General features: G+C 37.8%; 1 long non-coding RNA gene across 1 annotated transcript in view; it reads left to right on the top strand.

The window, feature by feature from the left end:
- Window positions 1-12,151: 12,151 nt before the first annotated feature.
- Window positions 12,152-22,211, top strand: part of LOC140848240 (uncharacterized) — a 32,568-nt gene continuing 22,508 nt past the window's right edge. Inside the window, exons 1-2 of the long non-coding RNA XR_012128808.1 lie at window positions 12,152-12,548; window positions 12,659-12,774. This is a non-coding gene — a long non-coding RNA (uncharacterized lncRNA). The remainder of the gene's footprint in view (window positions 12,549-12,658; window positions 12,775-22,211) is intronic.

Genomic DNA, 22,211 nt, shown 5'->3' with positions numbered 1-22,211 from the left:
CCCAAAGTAACTCCTAGTTGTTCCCGAGTTCCCCAAAGTGTTTAGATCAATTTACTCTCACTAACACGATATGCAATTTACCATTTCTCCACATATATGTGGTTTTTACTTGTAAAGTTGCACTTTTCCTGGGTTATAGCTTTGTTGACCACAATACTTAGCTGTTAAAAAACAGAATTTACCTATGACTTACCTCTTTGTATACCTCCTGCCAAAGTAAATCTCCCACCTTTCTGAAAAATAATTTGAAATCCGCATCCCTGGTCTCATAGAGCAAATGCAGAGTGAGGTAAATGGGGTCAAGTCCATTACCATGAGGGAGGGCTAACCACCTGATCTTTACACCTCTGACCGTAGCTATAAAATGGTTTTTGCTGCTGCAGTGTTATACAGCACTCTGCACGCAGTGGCTCACAGTGACAAGCCCGCACTCTGGCACCAGTGGTCAGCTTTTGCTGGGCTGACGTATGCTCAGCAGGGGTGGGCGGCTCTGTTTCAGGTTGTGGGTTTGCTGGGCTTTAGCCTGGTTCCATGCTGCTCGCCATTTTTCATTCTGGTGCCCTGGGGCAGAGGCCAACCAGACTTTCTCTTCTCCTGGCAGAGCACTGGAGCACATGAGCATAAGCCCACCCTTCAGGCTCATATAGAGGCGCCTTTTGTATCACACCTGTTGATTTGCCGGTGGCCGAAACATGTTACATGGCCACGCCCAAAGACAGGAAAACATAGTTCATTCCAAGGGAGAAAGGACAGGGCTGAGTATTTGCTCAGCAGTGACCCAGTCCAATGCAAAGCAGCAACCTTACTGTGATGAAATAGAGTCTGTGGTTAATAGAATAATTTTGGTTTCATGACCAAAACACAGCAAATATATTAAAACCAACATCAAGAATTAACAGTAACAGCTAGAACGGGCTCCCTTTTGTGCATGTCCACATGGCTCACGCTCTTTTTCGCTTTCATACCAAGCACGCTCACTTGGGCCCCGCAGCCATGATTTCCTTACTCCTCCTTCAGTGGCAGAAGACAGAGCTATTGGTTTGGAGCATGGCCTCAAGTGTTTCTCTGATGGAAAGAAAATGGGGAAAGTCACGTCCTGGTTCTCCTTCCATGCTCCTTGATTGCCAGCCCAGTCAGTCCCAAGCCTCTACAGTTACCCTTTTCTGAAGTCAAGGGAATTTAAGAAATGTTTGTGTTTCTCTCCCCTCAATGAATTAATAACTTAAAAAGACAGTGCATATCTTCACCGTAATGAGAATCTATATAGTTAGAATAAAAGATTAAAACTCCTTTGGCTTTTTAAAACATGTAATAATAGTATGGACAAATAGTTTATAATATATTATTTCGGTGGAAGGCTATTCAGTAATGAAGATTTATAGCACTGACTGAACAAATTGCAGCACATTCAATAGCATGCATGAATTTCCTAAACATAATATTAAATGAAATAAATCAGGAACAAAAGACTGGGTATTGTAGCTACATTTATATAAAGTTCAAAAAGTGGGCAAAAATAAAGTAGTGTTTGGGGATTCATGCTTAGATGTAAGAACTCTAAAGAAAAGCAGGGAAATGATTTCATAAAAGTCAGGAGCATGACTACCTTTGTTAAGAGCAGTAGTGATTGACAGAGGCAGGAGGGAATCTTCTCAGGAGCAGGCAGCAACCTATTTCTTGATATTGGTGATAATTCTGTGATGTTATTTTGTGATAAATCATAAAGCTGTACATGTTTGTTCCATGAACTTTTCTCTGGAAGTATTATATTTCACTGTAAAAAAGTTGAAAAATGTCTAATGATCCCAAGATATTTGGCGCCATAAAGTTAATCTTACATATCATAAAATGTAATAACATACTTTGTCTCTGGTTTCACCTCTAGGCTAATTCAGTCCACAAGTATTCAATGCCCTCTCTGTGTCTATGTTTCTGCTTAAAACTTTTGTGGGGTTTTCTTATACATCGTTGTCTGCCCACATTTAGTTAAGTAGATTTCCTTCCAAAAGGCCATTTATCTCTGTCCACATCTAGAAACTATGCCCTAGCTCCACCCAGGCTTCTTTTTAGGTACATACTTGGACTTAAGAGAAACTGGATCAACAAATGCCCTGGTGAAAAAACCCATAGGTAGTACTACAAACAAGAACTTCTACTTTTAATGACCCACTAATACTTGGTTTTTGTGTATGTACAGAAACTGTCTGATGCAGAAATGTCAGTGTTCCTTGGGAGGATTGAAGGGAAATGCAAATAGGAATTAGATCAGAGTATATGGTCAATAGGGAAACCAGGCAGACATGAGGCAGGCACGACAAGGGAGCAGAGGTCTGTGCAAACCCCACTTCTCTCTTTCCTGTGCACTCAAATTCCTAAACCTAATGTTTATTATCCTTTCTTTTGTATTATATCTTTATATCTCCTCTTCTAAAACCATTTTCCTTCCTGTAACTCGAAAAAAAGGGTTAAAGTAAGAGAGACACCTTAATCTGCTACAATGTATCTTAATTATACTTTTAAAGCATGTATGATTTGGGTGTCTTTTGGAGAGTGTCTTGCCAATGGGTTTCAGCCCCCGGCAAGTTCACTGTGGATTCAGTGAGACTGAAAAATGACAATGGAACACTCTTGGGGTGAAAGGGTTTATACCCCACTTTATTCCCACTGTGGCAGGTCCATCACTAGAATCCTGTCCACTCAGAGCGAGTCTGCATGCAGCAAGCCGGTCTCTGCCTCTGGGCCTCTCTGCCTCCGCAGCCATCTCAGTCTCTTGTCTTCAGCGCTGCCACCACTCCCGCCTCTGCTCTCCTGCAACCTTGCAGCCCTGCCACCATATCACCCACAGCACTGGGTGGAGCTCTTTATATAGAATCAACAACAACATATTGCCCACACATGTGTAGTGAGCTAGCCGACCAGGGCCAAGTGAGAATCCTGGCCGTAGGAGCCCTCACTTTATCCACAGAGAGGTTGGTCTTGACAAGCCTCTTTAACTATAGTATTTATTTGACCAAAGAGAGAAAACTGTTAAAGTGCATGGTTGGGGATTGGATCACCCTATTTCCTGACTATTCTATTAAGTGAAGATTAACCCTCCCCATGATTTAAACCAGTCTTTAGTCTAGACCAAGTCTACTCAGATGGGTAGACTGCATGTTATTATTACATTTGGATTTTTTCTCAGGGCTACAAGATTGTATTGGATATTGTCTCAGTTGCTCACTTTAAAAAATATTGCCCTTTACCAACCATCTTTAGTGTGAGAATCAGCATTGCATTCAGAGTGACAATATGCAGATAAAAGTATAGTTGTCTCTGATCATTTTAATTAAACAGCATAAACCAAAAGGAAAACATGTTTCTGAATCTTTACACATTCAATTAAATAGAAAACTTCAGAAGCCATCAGTACTTCTGAAAACATTGAATTTCTTTAAAAATTGATTGTCAAAGTAATTTCTCAGCAAAATTAGGATATTTCAAAAGCTAGAAGTTGTTGATGATAAATTACATGAAGGGAGGGATCATATCTATCTTTTTCACTACTGTTGTCTTGGGCATAGTACTTATCACATTGTAGGTGTCCAAAGGATAGCAACATTATATATGTTATTTAATATTCACAGTAATGCTAAAGGTTAGGTTGTGGAATCCCCATTTTATAGATGAGGCAAAAGTATCTCAGGGAGGATAGAGGAGTGGCCCAAGGTCACACAGCTAGGAAATGGGAATCAAAAAGATGGGGATCAAACAATGATGTGCCTGACTCCAAACCTGACGTTTATTCAATGATGACACTCATTTTAGCAAAGACAGCTATTTGCCTACCCAGAAGCCATTTCCCTGCTTGTCCTTAAATAGAACCTTAATTTTTAGTGTCCTATTCATTCAGGTGTCTCAGGTAAATCCTGACTGATCTAACCCCACTTCCCATGCTTATATCCAATTTAGGGGTTTAGAATATGATCTGGCTTTGGCCAGTTGGATTGGAAGGAACTATTCTGATGGTGGTGCTGGGAAGAGTATTCTAGAAAAGGATTTTTGTTGCCTGTTTAACAAGGAAACACAAGAAAGAAACAGACCTTTCTCTGACTCCTAAGTGTTGATATAAAGGGGCGTGATACCTAAAATTGCTGACACCATGTTGCTGCCAGGGAGGGAGCTAGAAGACAATCTTGGGGCCTCCTATGCTGGTGGGCTCGCGGGGTGGCTCCGTGAGTGCTAACTATGAAAAAATCAAGTCCTTGGCTTTGGTCAGCCAGTTACCTGAGTGCTTGGGCTGCCAACCAGTTCACTGGAGTGTCGGTCACTCTATGAGGCTGACACTATCAAAACTAACAACACAAGTTTTTAAAATCCCTATTTCAAAAGAGCATATAAAATGAAATGCATCACAGTTTTATTGTTATACTATGGGAACGGGATGTCTTCACTTGTTCATTAATTCACTAACCATTCACTGGGTGCTAGTTGCTGGGGAGCACGGCAAGGACTTGAATAGAAATAGGCACTTAGAGGAACAAAGAGAGACACTCAGCCTGCTCAGGAAGAGGCAGGGGCTGGGGAGTCTCCGAGCCAGAGCTGACAGGAAGTGACGCTTGACCTGAACTCTGAGACACCAGCAGGAGTTGCACAGGTAGAAAAAGAAGAGGGCATTCCCTGCCATGGAGGTGACGTACGAGATACAGGGGGTCTGAGAGGATCAAGGAAGTACGAGTAATTGCGAGGATGTGGCACAGTTGGAAGAACAGGAAAAGCAGTCTAGAGAGGGGAACAGGAGCCTGGTCGCAAAGGGCCTTGGGGTCCAGTTGTGCTCCGAGACCTACACCAGAAAGCCGTAGGGAGTTACTGAAGGATATTAAGTATGTAGAGAACATGATGGTACTTGAATTTTAGGAATACCACTTCGGAAGCAGAGAGGAGAATATTTGGGTACAGATGATAAAAAAGGAGAGAAGAAATGAAGAGGGGCTTTGAGATTCAAGAGATGCTTAGGAAGTGGTTTCCATAGAACTTGGTGACTGGATATGAGAGATGACAGTGCAGTGGGGCAGGGGGCTTGCAGAGACATGCAGGGCTTGAGAGGGGCTTGGAAGAAGCTGCCAGACTGTGTGCTGAGGGTTCGGCGGAGCGTGGAGACCTTGAGTTAGTGGCTCCAGGGCACATGGGAGAGTGATTTACTTAGTGTGGTTTTGGAACGGAAGAGGACTGGATGGATCCCCATGTGGGTGAGTACGGCAGAAGGAGAAAACAGCAGGAGCAGTGAGAAGTATGTAAAGGTATTGAAAGAGACAGGTTCAAGTGCTCAACCAAGAACTCCAATGGAGATGGACGCAGAACCAGAAAAAAGTCTGGTACGTGGTGGAGTGAACGGGCTAGGACCTCAGTCACGATTCTGCTGAAAAAGCCGGTAGAATTGGAGCAATTAAGCTAGCAGGAGCTTGTGGTGAGAAACTTGAACAATGTGGTTTAAGATTTTATAGGGTGGAAAAGCTCCAGGGAATAATTAGAGAGGAGGGGCGAGTTGTTGGTATCTGTGTGGAGTTGAAGGTCATGGAGTTGAAGAAGCCGAGGTACCGAGTGAAGGGTCATCCGCATGAACTTTGAGGACAGCAGAATAATGGCAGATCTGGGGTGGAGGGAAAAATCATTAAGCCATATTCCAAAATCTTTGATCACATCAGGGAGTGAAGAGAGCAAGAAGGACGTAGGATAGTAAACTTGACAGGCGTGTATTTCAGAGGAAGAGGATTTCCACAGGGGTCTGGAGGATTATGGAATGGGCAACTGCTAGTAGTTATTTAACACTTGTGTCAGGTTCTGTTCTACGTACTATACATATGCTAAACTCATTTAAATCTCACCTGTGAGGTAAGTACTATTATTATCCCCCATTTTACAAATGGAGAAACTGAGGCTCTGAGACATTTAATAACTTGCCCAAGGCACTTCGATATGATTCTGACCCAGGCAGTTTGGCTCGAAAGGCTGCACGTTTACCTGTGTGACCATCTTGCTGATTCTGTTGGACAGGCCCAGCCAGCCCCTGTGGTTAAGTGGAAAGGTCAAGAACAAACAGCCCCCATTTTAGAGGGTAGGGGGAGGTAGTAGATCCATTCAGAAGGGGCAGGACATGACTGGTCCATGAAAACAACTCCTTTCTTTTTCTAGAGTTTATTTTATTTAGTATTTAAACATAATAGTGTGCTTTTGAACTATGTTTAATAAGTAAACAGCCTCAGGCCTTTTTTGAAATGGGTCTATAGACTTGTAAAATAAATGGCTACATTAATGTTAACCATAATACTCAATTACATGAAAAACTGATTTGCATCTTTCAGAGAACTGATACACATGCCAACTAAGAATGGCAAAAAAAGAAATGAAAATACACAATCTTGATAAATACATGGCTGTTTTTTCTCTGGCATTACTAAGCTTTATGGCAAACCAGTTTAATTTGGGTTCACTACTACCTGTTAGAATAATTTTTTTGTTGTTACCTGCCAGACACTATCTTACAGGCAAGAGCTGAAGAATAGTAGAAAGCATTATCATTCAAAGTGGGATCCTGTTTTGCTTGGCTTATATTTTATTCATTTTCTTAGAATTAAGGCCCAAAGAATCTTTGAATGAAGTACTAATCCTACAAAACTCTGCAAAACCAGCTTCTTCACCTTCTAGAGCTACTACTTTTCATGAAAAGTGTGACTCTAAGTGTCATCCTGAGTTAAGGATGGATTTATACAGAAGGGAATTCATGGGGTAAATTTTAACTGTACAAGGGACTCATAATTGGAAGTCTACATTTCACAATTTGATTTAAGAACTCTGGTACATATAAAATAGGTTTTTGCAAATGTGATTCAGGTTTTATTTAGAAACATATCTACTGAAATGAAGCCCACTGCAAAAAGCATATGCTAATCATGAATGGGATCACAGACAGCTTAATCCAAATAAAGAGTAGATTTGTCAGATGCAGCATCTCAATCAGGCAGTTTGAAAAACCAAACGATTTCTTTTTTATCTGAAAGGCTCAGAGAGGCAGCTTTTGAAAAGTTGCTATTGGCTCTTCATGGTGGCTTTCCTTTAGTATACAGGTTTGGCTTCTAAAATAATTAGAAGGTTTATAGACCAAATAGTTTTACACAAAGGAAGAGAAGAGAAATTGGAGAATTGATAGTAAAGAAGCTTATGTTTTACTTCTACTACCACTGTATTCTTTGGAAAAAAATTATTTTGTGAATCCAGGGAGTAAAGTAGAAGAAAAGGCAGTGAATTTCAACACAAACTGGTTTATCTAATGTTTTCTCAGTGTCTGATTTGTGAGGCTGTGAGTTCCCTGCTAAGCTCTATCTATATGGTAGGTGGTGGGAGGGGCAGGTAGAAACAAGAGTAAGTTAAAGTCGTTCCTCTCAGGTTGCTAATACTGTACTTGAACTTTGTATGTTTATTGTTACCTTGCTTGTCTGTATGTTTTTGATACTTATATATACATCTCTAAACAATCTATTGCTTGGTGTCACATAATTTTGAATTTTATATAGATAGAATCAAGCTGTTTTCTGCTGTAACTTATTTTTCTTCACTAAAAATTATCTTCTTAATTATCTTCTGAGATGTATCAGTATTGGGGCATATAGTGATAAATCATTCATTTTGCATCACTATAGAATACTCTATTTTCTGGATATGCTATGATTTACAAACCTTTTCCTGCTTTAGGAAAACACAAGGCTGCCTTGAACATCCTTGCACATTTGGTACCCTTGTGCAAAAGTTTCTCTAGGTTTTCACTGGGAGATACAATGTTTGAGTCATTGGATATGTGCATCTGTAACTCTATTTACTGGATAATACCAACTCGTTTTGCATAGTACTAATTCACACACATCCCTGCAGTGTGAGTGTTTGAGAGGCTCTCCAATACTTTGTATTATCCAAGTTTTTAATTATTGCTGGTGTGATTAGTACAAAGTATTTCATGTAGCTTTAATTTGCATTTCCCATGTTTGTTACCTGTCCTGTTGCCTTTCTGAGAAATATCCATTTTTTTCTGTTGAGTTGTCTGTCTTTTTCTTAATAATTTTGAGTTCTTTCAGTTCTCTTTTGAGGTCTATATATTCAGGAAACTAATCATTTGCTAGTTATATATGTCACATATAATTTCTTCCTAGGTTATGGATTTAAGGGATTTATTGATGAACATTCATTCATTTTAGTGTAGTTCATTTTACAAAGTATTTTCCTTTTTATTTGCTCTAGACATCATTTTAAAGAAATTCTTACCTATTTTGAAGTCATTTATTCTCCTATATTTCCCTCTAAAAGTTTTTAAACTGTGCAGTTCTTATTTAAGTCCTTAGTGCAGTCTGAATTTCATTAATGTATTTCCAATAAAGCTTTATAATTTTCTCCATGATTTTCTTACATATTGATGTAAGTGTGTGTTTTCTTTATTCATGGTCTATTAAGGTAGGATTAGAGTAATAATTTGATAACAATAAATCAGCCTTATATTCCTGGAATAAATAAAACTTGACCATGCTATACATTGCTTGATTTAGTTTGTGAATATTTTCTTTAAATTATTTTTTATCTAAATTTTTCCTTGGTTTTGCTATCAAGTTATTTTAGCTCACCAAAATTAATTGTGGGGTGCTCTTTCTTCTACTTTATGAAAGGAGATTGAAATTATCTTCTTATAGAACTAACCTAAAATTATTTGTACCTGGTGCTTTCTGTGTGGGAAAAAATTTAGTGCTTTAATTTCTTTAATGGTTAGGGGGCTTTTTTGATTGCTAGTTTTCTAGGAATTTGTTATTCTATTTTTTAAATTTACTATCATAAGTACACCATAACAGACTCACATTTTTTATCTCTTTTGCATCCAAAGTAGTGCCCCCTTTTCATTATGATTTTGTTTGTCTTTTCTACCTTTTTGTTATGATCAAACCTTGCTAAAGTTTTTTTTTGTCATTTTTGTTATTTATAAAGTCCAATACTTGGGGTTTTATTCACTCTATTGTACATTTAGTTTTTATTTCATTAATTTCTACTCTTGCCCTTAATATTTTTATTTTCACCATGCCCATTTTGCTGATCTTCTAACTTCTTATGTTGAGTGCTTAGCCCATTCATTTTCATCTTCTTTGTTTTCTTATGTAGGGAATTAAGGCTAAGTGCCAAAATACCTGCATTGTACATGTTTCGGAATTTTACGTTTTCATTATTATTTTCTAAATTCTATTTTGCTTGCCTTTTACTCATGAGTTTTTTAGATGTATATTTTAAAATTTCCAAATGTGTTTTTTTCTATTTATCATTTTGTTATTGGTTTCTAACCTAGTTATACTATGGTAAAAGAATGATACAATAGATACTGATGTTTTGGAAATTTGTTGAGATTTGCTTTATAACTTGGTCTGTGGTTAGTTTTCTAGATGCTTCTTGTATGCTAGAAAACAATGTGTGTTCTCTAATTAGTGGGTGCAGAATTCCATATTTTATTTTTTTTGTCTGTTTGAGCTATTATTTGTTAAGAGATTATATCATGATATCATAATATGATGGTGGACTTTTCAATTTCTCATTGCTATTATTTCAGTTTTTCTTTATATATTTTGAAGTTATGTTACTAAATTTACAGAAGTTTCAAACTTCTGTATTTAACCTTTTTTCATTATGCATAAATTATGTTTTTATACCTGTTAATGCTTTTTTCCATTACAGATTTTCTGCTCTGTTAAAGACACTATGGAGAATGAGAAGATAGCCACAGACTGAGAGAAAATATTTGCAAAAGTCACATCTGATAAAGAACTGTTATCCACAATATACAAAGCACTATTAAAACTCAACAATAAGAAAAAGATTAAAATATGGCCATAAGAACCTTAACAGACACCTCACTAAGGAAGATAAACAAATGGCAAATAAGCATATGAAAAGATGTTCCACATCGTATGTCAACAAGGAAATGCAAATTAAAATAATAAGATACGACTACATATCTATTAGAATGGTCAAAATCTAGAACACTGACAACACAGACTGAGTGCTGACAACAGTATGGAGCAACAGGAACTCTCATTCAAGATTTAAGAATGAAAACTGGTACAGCTACTTTTCTGGAAGACAGTTTGGCAGTTTCTTACAAAGTAAACACACTCTTATCATGGGTCCAACAGTTGTGTTATTTGGTATTTACCCAAATGAGTTGAAGATGTATGTCTACACAATATCCTGCCAACAAATGTACATGGCAACTCTTTATAATTGCCAGAATCAGGAAGAACCAAGAAGTAGCTCCTTCATAGGTGACTTGATAACCTGGTACATTGGACAGTGGAATTACTGCTCAACACTATAGAGAAATGAGCTATCAAGCCATGAAAAGACTGGGGAACCTTAAATGCATATTACTAAGTGAGAGAAGACAATCTGAAAGAACCACATACTATAGGTCATTGTATGTGACAACCTGGAAAAGGCAAAGCTCTGTAGACAGGAAAAAGAACAGTGGTTGCCAGGCCTTGGGGAAGGGGAGAGGGATGAATAGGTGAAGCACAGAGGATTTTTAGGGCATTGAATCTATCCTGTATGATACTGTAATGGCAGATACATTTCATTATACATTTTTCCAAACCCATAGAATGCACACCACTGAGAGTGAAGCCTAATGTGAACTATGAACTTTGGTGATGATAATGTGTCAACATAGGTTCACTGATTTTCACAAATGTATACTCCGGTGCAGGTTGTTGATAGTGGGTAAGACTGTACTTGTGTGGGGGTAAAGGGTATATGGAAACTCCTTGTACTTCTTGCTCAGTTTTAATGGAACCTAAAACTTCCCTAAATAAAGTCTTAAAAAATGGATTTATTTCTTCCCTATTTTTGAAAGATTTCTGATTGATTTTTGGCAATATGGCTGCCAAATTCTCAGTTATTTGTAATATCACTGAAACTTGAAAATGATCTAGTCTTATGATCATAGAAAATAATGGAAATGTTCCATGATGGGAAAGGAGTGGGTAGTGACCAGTCAATCTGCACATTATTTATATAATTACTGGAAATTTGGGTCATAATAAACTGATAAGGAGTTTCTAGGACTGTCAATGTATGGCATAAGAATAAAACTAATTTATAAAAGGGATTTATAATTCACTTTTATCATTTGATTTTTAAAAAGCCTCTTCTTCACCCGTTAATAAAAAGGCAAGACCACTGATCTTATAGGCCACTGTGGAGTCATAAACAATAGGGAAATGATTGATGAGCTAATTCATAGCTAGTGAAGGTCTCCATCTGGAATTATTAGAAAGTTAAGTTTATCAGTAAATATTCAAATGCCTCTGCTTCAGCATATTTCTTAACATTTGGGAGGAGCGTATCTGGAATGAGATACTGTAGGTAGGCACTTAGTAATAGCATTCAGTATGGCTGTGTCCATTTCTGCCAAATCACCTTATAAAATCAGTGAAACCTATTATTGCCAGAGATCTCAGTTTTGCCCAGCACTTGCAATGGTGAGAAGCATGAACAAACCGTGAGCCCTCTGTATATTAAAATAACAGTGGCACCTTTTGGTCAGTTTCTTTTGCCTTGGTAACCTTAAGCAAGAAAAGCTAAACTGCAGTTTTAAGCAGGCTGGACAGGATAGGATGCCATTTGTTTAGACGGAGCATGGAGATAAATATAATCCTGGAATATATACATAATACCATTCCAACTATTTCTTTACATTTAATATTTATTTATTGCTTGCCAACTTTATACAACTTGGTTCCAGTTCTCACTTGCATTGGCCTTGAAGAGGGTCAAGAGTAATTGTAAGGTCAGCTCTGGAAAACATCAAATACACTCCTAAGTTTAGTACAACCTTCACTGTGAGCTTGTATGCTTTGACTGTAGGCACTGACTGTGCTAGGCATTAACACACAAAGAAAAAGACATGGCTCCACCCTCATATAATCATATAAACAAATGCAATCATATAAATCAATTTAAAAGACATGCTATTCTAGATTCCCTGTCACAGTTTGGGCTGACTGCACCTTGATGTGTGAGCCAGGTTCACCACACCCTGATGAAAAGATGAGGCTGACATTGCTTTTGACACAGAAAGCTCCATTGTGACGCCCTGGGCACTTGAGGAAAAGGTATGCCTCAGATCTGATTCAATTCTCAGAGACAGAGTGACGACGCTGGAAATGCTTTTCCAGGGAGACTACTCATGAGGCAACCCTCGGTCGTCAGTCCAAAGAAAACAAAGAGTCTTTGATTCCAATGTCAGCTGCAGGGCCATACCTGTTACTGTTTCTTCAATTTAGTTTGCCTCAGACTGCCAGACAGAGCTCATTACCACTGTCTCCTCAACCACAGCATGGAGAGGCAGGAATTTCTGAGAGAGGAATACTTGTCCAGAGAAAGAAAAGAGAAATTTAAAGCATGTGAACACATTTTTTTGCCCTAAGAGGAATGACACAGCAGTATGTTCCACGTAGTTCCATAAAAGCTTCAGAAACAGAACTTCTAAGGTAGGCGTAAAGAGCTGACCAACTAGTATTCTCATTAAACTAAATTATAAATATAGACCTTAATCATGAAATCTTTTTTCCCCACTTCCTGGCTTACTATCTTTTTTCAGGTTGGTTGAGGTCCATATTAGTGGAGGACATGTTGAAACTTTCCATGAAGACCTTACCTTTGCACTTGATACACTGGCTTCACCAAATTTACCCAAGATAGAAGATGACATAAAAGGTATGTTCCTTGTCTCTATTTGGTATTTTATTCCAAAGCAGTTATTCTCTCCATTGTTCATTACTACTCTTTCTTTCCATGTGTTGTGGAATCTGTAAGGTGATATGGCAAGATTATTAATGTGGTTTATCTGAGGTTAAGACTTGGTAAGACCTTGGTGTAGTGTACAGGGCAGAGCTGGGGTTTAGTACATGAGAGATACTGGAAGGATCCATGGAGAACATGACGAGCCTTCAGTTCCACTTGGCATCTCCTCTCTCTTGATGGAATATTCAAGCTAATGGAAAGGTTATTGTTGCAGACCTGCACAAGTGTACAGCTAGATTTTAGTCTTGGATTCAGAGAGATAAACTTTCATAAAAATGATCTTCAACTAGCTAGGATAGGGATCTAACACTCTAGTGAAAAGTAGGAAGGATACACAAAAGGCAGTCATCATCATGGAAAGTAGGTGTGAATGGAACATTTGAATTGGAAAGAGAGCCCTGAAAAGCCCTCATCCTTTTAGAGATTCAGCCGAAGGAAATCCACAAGTCTGCTCTAACTTGTCATATTCCTTTTTAAGTTTGGAACAGCTTCCATCATTTTATTCTCTGCACTTTCAATGTGAAGTATCTCCAAGAATTCCTTTGAGGTAAAGTTCTTCTTTCAGTTGGCATCATTTCCTCCAGACATCTTCATCCTTTTAGCCGCCGTCACTCTCCTCCTTTATATTGACGAGTTTGCCTTCGCCGATTGCCTCTGACTGTGTACCTAGAGCCTTGTAAAAGCCCATGGTGTCCACATTCCTACTGTCAGCTCTGTCTTCTATAATTCTACTTACAACTGATTCGAATTTTACTTTCCCTGCTATCACTTATCATATCTTTGCAACACTTCTTGGCCAATCCTCCCTTTCAAGGACGTATTTTTGTAAAATGTGATACAGGTTTATCACCAGGACACAAGTAGTCCACACACCCACACACTTTGCTATGACTGTGAAATGAATAACAATTAGACAATTATATCTAGTTGATATGTCATGGTAACTGAAATTGGAACTGTGTTGTTGGGGTACTGATATTAACTAAATCTGGGTAACTGAAATTCATGTATGTTGGAACTGTGCAAACGTGAGGACTGCCTGTATATTCAAAGGGTTTACGTTCTAACTGTCCATGTGCTTCTTGGCCTAATTTTAATTTTTGTATGCTTACAAAATATGCTTTAAAGCTAATTCGCAATTGAGGATTTTTTTCTACTTCTTTGGAATGGTTTTCTTACAATTCATTTTAAGGAGATCTTACTGATTTTTGCATGTTCTTTACTTTCATCTTGATAGAACTGTGTTTATTTCATGGTTTCCTGCATTATATTAAATGTTGTTCAACCTTAGTGAGTGTCTATCATGTTCTGGTTTTGTGTTAAGATGAGATGTGGATTTAGAACCTAAACATAGAGTTATTATTTCCACAAAATCATCATAAAGAGGAAAAAATAGGGAGTGTTCTGCTTCTCATTTGTTAATTGAGGTTGCTGATCTTTAACTTCCTAGCAATTATACAGACACACTCATTTAGAATAGTGTAAATATCTTGTTAAAAAGACACAGCAAGCCCAAAATGGAATCACTTTTGCCAAACCCCACGAGGCTTAATACCTAACCCAGTTGCAGTTTCAGCCTCTCCCTGGAGTGGAATTTTAAGCCTATCGGTGAGAAATTTCCTGATCAGCACAAGTGATGTAATCTGCATCATAAGACTCCCTGACTTCCTCTGAAGGAAGATAACCTTGCCTGAAAACACCCACTCTTCTAACTTCCTTCTTCCATCTTGTTTCTGTCTATAAACCCTTCCGTTTTGTACAGCTCCTCGGGAGGTCAGTTCTACTTGCTACATGGGATGTTGCCCAATTCATGAATCATTGAATGAAGCCAGTGAGATCTTCAAATTTACTAAGATGAATTTTTTTTAATAATCTCAACTAATAGTGTCACCTACTCTCATTTCATTATTGGTTTTACATAATATTTTGATGTTTTTCAAGCAAAGCATACATTTATGCCTCACAAATGCTACATGTTCTTAGAAGTCTGAAGAAACCTAGAGAGCTGAGAAAAAATTCTAATTTTGAACAACTGATCTGTTCTATGTAACTTCCATGTGAGAACAATCACTTTCCATATGACCATCTTTTAATTTTTGTATATCTCTTCAATTTTCTTCCATTGGTAGATCTACCAAGTGGTTCACTGACATATGCTGAAGATCTGGCCTCTACAAGCAGGGTCAAAGGCAACTCTGCAAACATTAGGATGTGTTTTTGCTTATAAAAACCATTTTTACATCTCTAAAGTTGATTTCGGTCATTTAATAATTTTTCCTTTGAATTTAAACAGTTAAATGAAATTTTTGTTTACTGTATTAGTTAAGTTACATTAGGTTGTCCAATGCTATATAGCCATTTTCTCATTCACTGATGTAACAAATGAATGAAAATGTATACTTGAAATAAACTGTGGTTCTCAATATAATAATTCAATTTTTCAAAAACATAAATAATTTAAAACATACTTTAAATTCCATAAAATTCATAGTATTATTTACTTTTTCTATGGGCTCATCCTATGAGCTCCCTTTTAATCTTCTCCCTAACATTGTTTAAGTAGTACTATGCCTCACTATTATCACCATTATTCCTATTTTTCCTTATTCATATGTATTTCCTTTATGTCTATATTCTTAAAGAATATCTCTTCACCTCCTAAAACTCCTTTCTCCTTCTTTTCCTCTCCAGAAATTGCCAGGGCTTTTCCATTTCTCCTTAGAATGACTATCCCAGTTCTTTCTCCTTTTTAGCCAAAAAGACTAAGCTTTTACCTGAAATCCCAAGAATAATCAGACTATTTTCTCATAAATGCCTTAAAGTGGAATATAAAACCATAGTCCTTTAGCAAAAATATTATATTTTTATGAATGTTACATTAGATTTAGATATATTAGAGTGTACCTAAATCTGTATTGCCTAATGAGTTTGTAATGCAAGTGTACAAATTCTTATTAAAGGTGACTGTCTCCGAAATCTTATGAACAATGACTTCATTGACACTTTTTCTAGACTTGGCAGGATCTCTGGATTATAGCCACAGCCAGTCTGTGTTCTCCAGCTTTACCATTACATACTGTATTTATTTGAGCTGTTTGAGCTGAGGTAACTAAAAGGAATTGATTAGCCAGACTTTTCTTTCCTGGTGACAAAAAAGAAGAGTTTGCCTTCTCAAAAAAAATTTGAGACATTTATATCTTCTATTTTGTACACAAAATATATTTAACCCCTACCATTCCTTAGAACATTAGTAGTGGGTAGGAATAGAGCAGTGAGAATGATAAGTTAAGGTCTTTAACCTCAGAAATACATAGTCTTTTTTTTTTGGTATCATTCATATACAATCACATGAGCAACATTATGGTTACTAGATTCACCCCATTATTAAGTCCCCACCACATACCCCATTACAGTCGCTGTCTATCAGTGTAGTAAGATGCTATAGAATCACTACTTGTCTTCTCTGTGCTATACTGCCTTCCCTGTCTGTCTGCTACGTTATGTATGCTGATCATAATGCCCCTTATTCCCTTTATCTCTCCCTTCCTGCCCACTCTCCCCAGTCCCTTTCCCTTTGGTAACTGTCAGTCCATTCTTGGGTTCTGTGATTCTGCTGCTGTTTTGTCCCTTCAGTTTTTGCTTTGTTCTTATACACCACAGATGAGTGAAATCATTTGGTACTTGTCCTTCTCCACATGGCTTATTTCACTGAGCATAATACCCTCTAGCTCCATCCATGTTGTTGCAAATGATAGAATTTCTTTTCTTCTTATGGCTGAATAATATTCCATTGTGTATATGTACCACATCTTCTTTATCCATTCATCTACTGATGGACACTTAGGTTGCTTCCGTTTCTTGGCTATTCTAAATAGTGCTGCGATAAACATAGGGGTGCATATGTCTTCTTGAAATTGAGCTGCTGCATTCTTAGGGTAAATTCCTAGGAGTGGAATTCCTGGGTCAAATAGTATTTCTATTTTGAGTTTTTTGAGGAACCTCCATACTCCTTTCCACAATGGTTAAACTAATTTACATTCCCACCAGCAGTGTAGGAGGGTTCTCCTTTCTCCACAACCTCGCCAACATTTGTTGTTCCTTGTCTTTCGGATGTTGGTCCTCCTAAGTGGTGTGAGGTGATATCTTATTGAGTTTTAATTTGCATTTCCCTGATAATTAGTGATATGGAGCATCTTTTCTGTTGGCCATCTGAATTTCTTATTTGGAGAAGTGTCTCTTCAGATCCTCTGCTCATTTTTTAATTGGGTTATTTGCTTTTTGGGTGCTGAGGCATGTGAGTTCTTTATATATTTCAGATGTTAACCCTTTGAAATATATGGCATTTACAAATATATTTTCCCATACTGTCGGATCCCTTTTTGTTCTGCTGATGGTGTCATTTGCTGTACAGAAGCTTTTAGTTCAATGTAGTCCCACTTTTTCATTTTTGCTTTTGTTTCCCTTTCCCGGGGAGATATGTTTATGAAAAAGTTGCTCATGTTTACATTCAAGAGAGTTTTGCCTATGTTTTCTTCAAAGAGGATTATGGTTTCATGACTCACATTTTGAGTTTGCTTTTGTGTATGGAGTTAGATAGTAATCTAGTTTCATTCTCTTACATGTTACAGTTTTGCCTACACCAGCTGCTGAAGAAGCTGTCATTTCCCCTTGTATATCCATGGCTCCTGTATCATATATTAATTGACCAGATATGCTTGGGCTAATATCTGGACTCTCTATTCTGTTCCACTGGTCTATGGATCTGTTCTTGTGCCAGTACCAAATTGTCTTGATTACTGTGGCTTTGTAGTAGAGCTTGATGTTGGGAAGCAAGATCTCTCCTGCTTTATTCTTCCTTCTCAGGATTGCTTTGGCTATTCAGGGTCTTTTGTGGTTCCATATGAAATTTAGAACCATTTGTTCCAGTTTGTTGAAGAATGCTGTTGTTATTTTGATAGGGATTGCATTGATTCTGTAGATTGCTTTAGGCAGGATGGCCATTTTGACAATAATAGTTCTTCCTACCCAAGAGCATGGGATGAATTTCCATTTATTAGTGTCCTCTTTAATTTCTCTTAAGAATGTCTTGTAGTTTTTAGGGTATAGGTCTTTTACTTCCTTTGTTAGGTTTATTCCTAGGTATTTTATTCTTCTTGATGCAATTGTGAATGGAATTGTTTTCCTGATTTCTCTTTCTGCTAGTTCATCATCAGTGTATAGGAATGCCACAGATTTCTTTGTATTAACTTTGTATCCTGCAACTTTGCTGAATTCAGATATTAGATCTAGTAGTTTTGGAGTGGATTCTTTAGGGTCTTTTTTAATGTACAATATCATGTCATCTGCAAACAGGGACAGCTTGACTTCTTCCTTGCCAATATGGATGCCTTTCATTTCTTTGTGTTGTCTGATTGCCATGGCTAGGACTCCAGTACTATGTTGAATAAAAGTGGGGAGAATAGGCATCCTTGTCTTGTTCCTGATCTTAGAGGAAAATCTTTCAGCCTTTCACTGTTAAGAATGATGTTGGCTGTGGGTTTGTCATATATGGCCTTTATTATGTTGAGGTACTTGCCCTCTATACCCATTTTGTTAAGAGATTTTATCATGAATGGGTGTTGAAAGAAATACATAGTCTTTTGAAGTTACTATCCTAACTTACTTGATTTGATTTTTGCATTGATCTTCTATCCTCTCTTTGCCAATTGCAGCTATAATGGCATATACTTAGTTGCAAAAATTGAATGAAAATAAATTTTCTTAGAATTAGAATTGAGATAATTAGAGTTGCCAGATAAAATACAGAATGCCTTGTTAAATTTGAATTTCAAATAAACTGAATAATTTTTAGTATAAGTATGCCACATGCAGTATGCACATCCTAAATTAGACATACTTAAATCTGGCAACCCTAAATAAGAGAAACTCTGAACATTGTCAAAACGGGGAGAATGGCATTCACCACCAAGGGATTCACTTTGATGGCAACAGTTTGTCCACTATATGCCCCACATCCCCCTTTCTCCCATCCTCCTCCAATATACAATATCCTCACAGAATCAGATTAAGACACTTTCAAATTAGCTAGTCTTCTTGATTGATCTTTAGCATATGTGCCTATTAATGTGATTTTTTTATAGCAATAGTCATCTAGCACAGCACCCTCTCTACTACTCATACTACAAAAAATTTCTGAATGCTCAAGTCATAAAAGATTACTTCCAACATATTCTGCAAAAGGACAATCAGAAGAGAATTCAGGAATAAGGTGTAGTTCAACGCAAGTGAATTACCACATTTATGTTTGTGGCTTATAAATAGTTGAGGGTATGGATTTTGAATTAGGAGATCAATAGCTTTTATACTGATTCTAGAACTTTTGTCTTTTGCCCATATTATGGAAAATACAAAAAAGCAGAAGACATGACTGTTGTCCTTGAGAATGAATTGGTGGTCTTACAAAATTGACACTCTATGCACTTGTTAAATTGACAAGATTTGGAACCTCTAGAGGTCTTTATGAGACCTTTGGATATATGCTAAATTGGATGGTCCAAACACTAAACCAAGGAGATGGGAGATTGCTATGTGGCATGGGTTAGGGAAAACTTTGATGGAAATAGTATATTGGCCCTTTCAATGTTGCCTCAGTATCAGAATCTTATTATAATTAAATCATATGTCAGACAATTGAATAATGAAATGTGTCTTTTTCGTTGCTCACTGTCAGTGAAATGTAAACAGACTAATTTTCCTAAAATTAAAGAGTTTTAAAGAGTATAAGAAATACACTCAAAATATGAGGTAGTGTATAACTCTAAGTTATGTATGTATTGTTTGACATGATAATATTATAATTTAAGATGATTGACATTTTCAGTGAAAAATAAGCTACACAATTTTTCTGTCAATCAGTTTACTATTTCATTATTATTAAAGTTCTACTCATTTTCTGAGAGCTGTGTTTTAGGAATTCATATATCTTAAACAGTTGAAGGCTTAAGATTGAAATACATAATTAGATGAATTTATGTACATCCAAAATCAACAATCAGAACCTTCAAAGCTAAGGGTGGTATAATAAATGCTACTAATATATAAATAATCTTTTCTGTAGTCTTTGATTTTGGAACATGGCCCTACTTAAACACATTTTAAGTGTTCTTTATTTTGGTTCATTTGTGTTGTATGCCTGACTAAAAGCAGGGAGGGTCTTCACACTCTGGATGGGTCTTCTGAAATGCCTTGGCCTATTTTAGATGTTTGGAAATGTCATACTAATGGCTGTTGGGGCTGAAAAGTGCTGCTACACTTTGATACACAAAATTAGAAGGCAGGGCATTGCAATTAGAAGGTTTATGAAAGTTTTGGGAAAACAGGCAGGGACCCAAACCAGGCAGATCACCATCAGTGTTTTGAGTGGGAGGAGTGTTTGAAATGGGCTGAAGTTGCACCTGAAGAATCACTGGAGCAAGGCTTAACTGAGGGCCATGGCCCAGTAGACTGGGGTCAAAGTAGGGCAAAGCAATTGGCAGGTGGAAGGCCTTTGGTTTAGCCACGCAGGAAAGGCTCGGGGAAGGCTGAGGTCCTGGTCACATAAGTTAGCAAAGCATACAGAGAATGAAGGAACATAGGGCAGCCAGATAAATGGAAGCTGGGGTCTAGCTCTGAGATAACATGTCCTAAGTATCAGGTCCCATAAATTATTTTGGTAAGCTATATTTAACTTGCCTTTTTTCTATCTGGGCAGATACAAGGCTTCCACAGATAGCTGTGCCACTGTCAGTATTTCTAGGACTGTGTTTGTTGGAGCAGATCAGCAGTTGTATTTTCAGACTCCTAAGACCTGAGCCATATTTGTGTGGGATAGCCGTGCTATACCCAGAGACCACAAGGCCTCCCTTAGAGGCTAGGTTCTCTGATTTCCTTTTTGCCTCCTGTAACTCTGGTCCCTCTCCACCCCCACTTCCCGGGCCAAGGGCCAGGCTCATAAAACTAGGCTTTGGATCAGGGTTTAGACACACATTGCCTATATAAATATCTCTGAATCAGCAATAATTAATCTCTGTGGAACTGTATTCAGCTCTAAAATGCTTTGTGTGCTTAGCAATTGCTTATACTGGAACAAGATCTATGGAGGTCGGTTGGGTATGATATATATATGAGAATATAGATTCTCAGTCAAAGCTGGAAAAAATCTAGGAACATTTCTTTTACTCCTGTCCAATCTTTTAAAACTACTAAACTCTGATTTCAGGTTCCTAAGTGTTACTGGGGAAGGCCATATACTAGTACAAAAAAATAATAATTTGTTTCTGCTGTAACATCAGGCCATCCAATGTCAGCTAAGTGATTCTCAACCCAGGGCATTTGGAAATTAACTGGGGTGGTTTTGGTTATCACAGTGCAATACTGGCATTGAGTGGACAGGAGCCAGTGATGCCAAATTTCCTACAAGGCACAGGAGAGTTCTGGAAAGCCAAGAATTACCCTGCACAAAATTCCTACAGCACATCCATGATTGAACAGTGCTTATAGTGAGCTCCAGTTGACTCCCAGGTGCATTCCCACTAGTAACTATCCCAATTTCTTAACGTTCTTCTCAAAATCACTTAGTTGCTGCCATAATTTCATATTCTGATTTCCTCAGACTCTTCATATCATTAAAAAAAATTTAGTCCAATTCCCTCCCTGTTTCCCTTACCGTTCTCTATGTTCCCTGTTGTCCTTCCTGTCCTTTCTGAGAAAGAAACCTTTCATCTTCTTTGCAAGGATAACAACAGCTCCACCAGAGGCCTCGTTCCCATCCCGTCCTTTCCGCAACTCTGCCCCTTGCATCTTTAATGCTCCCTTTTCCCATTAGAAAAGTGCTTGAGTTTTCCTATCCCAACTGTCAAATAAAAGCCAAAATAAAAACTTTTAAACCCACTACTTACCCCCCTGAAATTAATATTATATTTCATTTCTTCAGTGTAGAGCCTGGCATCTGTGGACCATTTTATGCAGTCAGAGGCTCTGTTCCTTCACCATCTTCCAGATCCTGGAACCCTCGTAACCCAGTCCACCCCCACACACACACTTATTCTGCTCTCCTGAAGGTTACCTCAGGGACCAGTTGCCAGGCTACTTACTCCTCAGATTCCTTGGATTTCTCTGCAAAATTGGATCTTTGATAAACCCTTAATCTTCTTCCCTTCAATTTGCCTCTTGGTGTTCCCAAGAAGGTGGGGGCCAGCCACATGCGAGCTTCTTCATTGTCTTGCACTGCGTCTTATTATTTCCCTATCTGAATATGTCTAGGATCCTGGCTGTTCCATCTATGGGGCTCCTTATCCTTACCCTTTTCCCTT

Source organism: Manis javanica, chromosome 3 (assembly GCF_040802235.1).
Source record: "Manis javanica isolate MJ-LG chromosome 3, MJ_LKY, whole genome shotgun sequence".
NCBI classification, from domain to species: Eukaryota; Metazoa; Chordata; class Mammalia; order Pholidota; family Manidae; genus Manis; species Manis javanica.
The sequence above is the reverse complement of the archived record's forward strand: the minus strand, read 5'-3'. Positions and strand labels throughout refer to the sequence as shown.